Below are 6,115 nucleotides of genomic sequence, written 5' to 3'. Positions count from 1 at the left end.
GGCGGGACGGGCGGGGCGGGAACGGCGGCCGCGGCGGGCGGGGGCGCGGCGGCGGAGGGGCCTTCCATGGCCGGCGACGAGGAGGAGGGCGCCGGGACACGGGCGGGAAGGGAGCGGTTGCCTCCCGCGCGAACGAGGAGGCAGCGACGAAGAGGAGTGCGGGTTGGGGGGAGATTTCCCCCTCAACCCCTACTTCTACAGATTGCAAATTGGTTTGAGGGTTGGACCTCTAAATTTTTTTACGGGTTTGAGGGTTTAGAGGTTCTAGTCTACGGCATTTTTCCGGCGAAAACTGTAAAAAACGGTTATTTTTAAGGGTTTGAGGGTTTGAGGGCACTACTAGTAATGCTCTAAAGGATCAGCAGATGGAAGATGGAACCAAGGTAGTTAATTTACACACTCCAATTATCTTACCAATGCTTCTCTTAGTGATGTAGCTAGCAGAACTGGGGTGAAGTTAGGAAGTAATATTCTTGAGGTAAAACAAATATTTTCAAGTGATTAGAGATATGGAAGCTGTTAGATGTAGTATTTTTATAGCTAGCAAGGAGAAGTCTGACAATGTGCCTTTGAGTGGGGAACCAAAGCTAGAAAGTTTTGATTCTAAAGCCATTCAGGAGCTGCTGTCAGATGACGATGGGATTGGTTTAGAAAATGAGAATGTAGATAGCTGTGTAGAGGTTTAGCTTGTTTAACTGTGGACCACTTATTCCTTTTATGCCATGTTTCTATATATTCAGGTTGTTCCTGTTTCTTTCAATGATCTGTGTAGTAGGGCTCTGAAGTTTACTGGAGATGTTGGAAATTTGATGGTTGTTCCAGTCGCTGCTTTAGTTTACACTATATATGGAAAGCTAGAAATGTCTTTAAGAATATGTTTCTTACTGACCCTGCTGCTATTGTTTTTCAATTATCACATTGCTCATCGTCTGGACCGGTTTGCAGAAACGAGGCCTACAAAACAAACAGTGCCTTGGCGCGAGATTGTCATCTCTGGTGGAAATTGGGGTCTTTCGTCGAAGAAGTCGACATGGGTGGTTGGTGCATCGGCTGGGCTAATCTTGCGAGGGACAGGGCTGGGGTTTGCTTTGAGTGTCAGGTTAACGATTTTAAGTAATCGTGGCTTCTATTGCACTAGTAGAAAAACACCTAATAGTCTCGGTTCGTAAGGGCCTTTAGTCCCGGTTCATGAACCGGGACTAATGGGCCGTTACTAATACCTCCACCCATTAGTCTCGGTTCAAACAAGAACCGGGACCAATGTGCATCCACGTGGCCCTGTGCGCCGAGCCCAGTCAGGGGTCCTTTGGTCCCGGTTGGTGGCACCAATCGGGACCAAAAAGCATCCACGCGTCAGCTTTCCAGTGGTTGGGGTTTTTATTATTTTTTAAAAGGAGGGGGGGTTGGGGGTTTTGGGGGGTTAATTTAGGTGTTTCATATATTGTGTTAGCTAGCTAATTAATAGAGAGAAGTGTCCTCTCTTATGTCCGTGCTTGGTCGACGCTACGTAATATATACATAAGTGATCGAGAGAACCATTGAGTACAGAAGTTCGTCATGCATACCGAGAGAAGTGATCGATCGACCTCTTCTTCTCCGAGAGATTGGTCGAACAACAAGTTTTCGTATCATGTATCCTACGCTGCTGGCTACATACATGTACAATATGTATAAGATCTCTTAATTACAATCCCCTAGCATTTGAAATCAACTTCCACATGGTATTCTCCGGCTTTATTGATGACGTGGTCAAGAAAGAATCCCGCCAATTCCTCTTGAATTGCTTTCATGCGATCTAGTTCTAGGAGTTCATTCCGCATCTGCCACGTCTAATTTGAAGAAGGGGGTTAATTAATACATATATATGAATGAAACTCAACAGAAATGATGGTGTAATAAAATGAAATTGTGAATATTATTGCTTACGCACTTTATATTGTCTTTTAGAGTAGCCCCGCTTGTTTTTCAAAGTCGCGTTGTGGATGAACTCGCACACGTAGTATCCACAGAAATCATTCCCTTCTTCCTGCCACAAGCACTTTACGAGAAATAGAGGTCAATCAAACTGATAATGAAGCATTATAAATGGCATTGATGAAAGTATAGCTATAGAATCAACGGGAGATGCGCGCAACTAGCTAGCCAGTAGTACTTACTTTCGGGAATATATATCGCAGCTCCTTCGGCAGTCCCGGAGCTTCTGGGGTGAACTGTTTCCAAACCCTGAAAGACAAAGAAAATAATTATTATTATTTGAGATATCAGGAAATGAACAAAAAGTTGCCGATATGGTGCGATAATGATCGATTGAACTTACTTGCTGAGCATTTCAGTCATGTCCGCATAGGATTTAGGATCTTTCCGTCTCGAGTCTAAGACGGTTACTAGTCCACGCTCAAGCTTAATCTCCAGAAGAATATAGTGGTACCTGTGCACGCATGCATAACTCATCAATTACATTACTATAACCTCGTTCGAGTAATAAGGGAAATCGAATATGCACACGACAGTAACACTCACTTGCCGTTGTAAGGAAAGAGTATGGTATCTTTGTTTTGATTTTTTATCAACGATTGTAGCACGTTGTCCTCGGCCTCTTTGATGTCCTTTTCAACCAGAAATTCATCTATGATATTTGTGTTAATGAACCCAATATCATAAATTTCTTGTTTTTTGCACTCGACGATCTTCAATCTGCATAATATATTGAGGATAATTAATTATAAATACATGAAATGAAAGAGCCGTATATATAGAGACTTAATAACAGAAATAGTGCTTACAGACAGTAGCAAAAGACCATTAGTTTATCGAGGGCCTTTTGATTGAAGAACGTGAAGAACTCATCAAATGGAACAGTCAACAGTTCATTTGTAACGAGGTCGTGCTCCTCTTTAATATGCAGATACAAAGCATTTGTACCCTCAGACACTCTGCAGGTTTCCATGTACCAATTATGGAATCTTCGCATCATTGTTGTCAGAGATTTTTCATCTTTGACGAGAGGCTTCCCGTACTCGTATTTGTGTTCGTCCACCTCCAAGAAATCAGGAAGTGCATCGTCAGGCAGGTAATCTTCAAGATTGCCATAACCGGCCACCGTCCCCGGAGCATTAGACACATTGAGCGGGGGGCACGATTGCTGTGCTTGTTCGCCGAGCTGGGCAATATTTTCCCCTTTGCTCGTTCTTTTAACCTTTTAGCACTGACAGTAGTTCCCGACCGCTGGGCTTGGACATATGTCTGTTCAGTAATGCGCTCATAGTTGGTTCTTGGCGGAGACTTTGGTGGTTTCCTCAGGGCATCGATAGTGCGCTTTGCTTTCACCGGATCTACCTTCTCCTCCGGAGGTGGATGTCTCTTTGCTTTCACCCCTTCAAAGAACTCCTTCACGTGGGTCCGCACAATCGTATCGTTTTCCTCCTCGGAGCTCTCGTACGGTAACTTCTCTAGAGGCTTGAGAGACGATGGACCGTATTTGTATTGCCTCCCGCCTCTGGTTGTGTTGCTAGACGCCGGAGCAGACGGAGCGGCTGCGGCGCCTGTCTTCTTTCGTGCTTGCTTACGAGGCGGAGGAGAAGGAGTACGACGCGCCGGAGCAGCCGGGGCGGCGGCGCGTCTCTTCCGCCCATGCTGGCGAGGCGGAGAAGGAGGAGGCTGCTGGCTGCTTAGGAGCGCCGGCCAAACCTAGAGGGCATACGACCTTCTTTGCTGCGTATGTACTGTCGGGCAATTCGTTATCCTTTGGAAGCTTCTTCTTCAATATTTTCAGTAGCTTCTCAAATCCTTTATCAGGCACAGCATTCTCTGCCTTCCACTGCAGCAATTCCAGTACGGTACCGAGCTTTGTGTTGCCATCTTCGCAATTGGGGTACAACCCTTTTTTGTGGTCCTCTAACATGCGATCGAACTTCAGCTTCTCCGTTTGACTTTTGCATTGCGTCCTTGCGTCGACAATGACCCGGCGGAGATCATCATCATCGGGCACATCGTTTGGTTCCTCTTGATCTTCAGCAGCTTCGCTCGTTGCAGCATCATCGTGCACATCGTCTGGTTCCTCTTGATCTGCAGTAGCATCACCGTATTCAGGGGGCACATAGTTGTCATCGTACTCTTCTTCTTCGCCATCTTCCATCATAACCCCTATTTCTCCGTGCCTCGTCCAAACATTATAGTGTGGCATGAAACCCTTGTAAAGTAGGTGGGTGTGGAGGATTTTCCGGTCAGAGTAAGACTTCGTATTCCCACATATAGGGCATGGACAACACATAAAACCATTCTGCTTATTTGCCACAGCCACTTCGAGAAAATCATGCACGCCCTTAATGTACTCGGAGGTGTGTCTTGAACCATACATCCATTGCCGGTTCATCTGCGTGCATTATATATAATTAAGTGTGTCAAAAATCATTACAGAACATCATGAATAGATAATTAAGTGACCAAATTAATAGAAGTTCATCATCACATTAAAACCAAAGTACATACAGTTCTCATCTAACAACATAAAGCTCTGCAGAGCATCTAAATTAATTAAACCATACACTGAAACTATGTAAAACATTTCAATGCGAAAACAAATGCGATCATAATCGCAACCAATGTAACAACTGATCCAACGGCATAATGATACCATGCCTCGGTATGAATGGCATATTTTCTAATCTTTCTAATCTTCAAGCGCATTGCATCCATCTTGATCTTGTGATCATCGACGACATCCGCAACATGCAACTCCAATATCATCTTCTCCTCCTTAATTTTTCTAATTTTTTCCTTCAACAAATTGTTTTCTTCTTCAACTAAATTTAACCTCTCGACAATAGGGTCGGTTGGAATTTCCGGTTCAACAACCTCCTAGATAAATAAAATCTATGTCACTTTGGTCGGCATAATTGTCATAAACAATAAATGAACCAATAGTTATGAAAAGATAATATATACCACATCCGAATCATAGACAGGACGAGGGCCGACGGGGGCGGATACCAAAACCATCGCACTATATAAGATGCAATAATAAAAGTAAGAAAATTATACAAGTATCTATATAAATATACAAGTAAGATTTTTTTTCCTTTCAGAAAGAAGATAAGAACAAGAGGCTCACCACGGTGGTGCCGGCGACGAGATCGGCGCGGGCGATCGACGGCGGTGAAGACGGGGATGGGACATGACGGACCGCTAAACCTAGACAAATATTGAGGAAAATGGAGCTTGGAGGTCGAGCTTGGAGAGGAGAAAGCTTAAGTAGTGTGGCTCGGGCATTCCATCGAACACCTCGTGTGCATAGGAGGTGAGCTAGAGCACCACAAAGCTCTCCTCTCGCCGGCCACGAAAAACAGAGCACTGGGAGTGCTCTGCTCGCGGGCGAGGGGTAGATATAGGCAACTAATTGGTCCCCGTTCGTGCCACGAACCGGGACTAAAGGGCAGCCTTTGGTCCCGGTTCAGGCCACCAACCGGGACCAATGGTGGTGGGCCAGGAGCGAGGCGCATTGGTCCTGGTTCGTCCCACCAACCGGAACCAATAGGTCCATCCGAACCGGGACCAATGGCCCACGTGTCCCAGCCGGCCCCCGGGGCTCACGAACCGGGTCCAATGCCCCCATTGGTCCCGGTTCTGGATTGAACCGGGACTAATGGGCTGACCCGGCCTGGACCATTGCCCCCTTTTCTACTAGTGTTGGCATCTGGTCTGTCTTTTTGAGCCTTTGGAAATCATGGTGTCAGTTTCTCATGCGCTAATGGTGGATTCTTAGGTGCTGGGTGGGCTACCAGACTACGGCGGATATGGACTCGTTTCCTGAAGATGCTTGCTGAAGTGCTTCCAATAAGTTTGTCCTGAATGCACAAGTTATTTTCAATTTCTTCTGTGCCGTAACAACGTTTACCATGTATGTTGTTGGATATATATTTGGTCCTGTTCGACTGTGAGGTATATTTCACAGAACTTTTTCATCATCCTTCATACAGTCATAAGAACTGCTTTCTTATGAGTCAATCAATTGCTCTTGTTAGTTTACAATAATTAGCATGAACACTGATGGATGTTACATGCATGTCATCCTTATTTCCTTGCTGGTTGGTTCAATGGATGTGACCAGAGAAATAGC

At 45.3% G+C, this 6,115-nt stretch overlaps 1 pseudogene; it reads left to right on the top strand.

Annotated features, from left to right (window-relative positions):
* The window catches only part of LOC119308946, a 15,087-nt pseudogene extending 9,278 nt beyond the window's left edge, over window positions 1-5,809 (top strand).
* The last annotated feature ends 306 nt before the right edge of the window (window positions 5,810-6,115 follow it).

This window comes from Triticum dicoccoides, chromosome 5B (assembly GCF_002162155.2).
Source record: "Triticum dicoccoides isolate Atlit2015 ecotype Zavitan chromosome 5B, WEW_v2.0, whole genome shotgun sequence".
Lineage (NCBI taxonomy): Eukaryota > Viridiplantae > Streptophyta > Magnoliopsida > Poales > Poaceae > Triticum > Triticum dicoccoides.
This window is presented reverse-complemented; position numbering and strand designations above follow the sequence as displayed.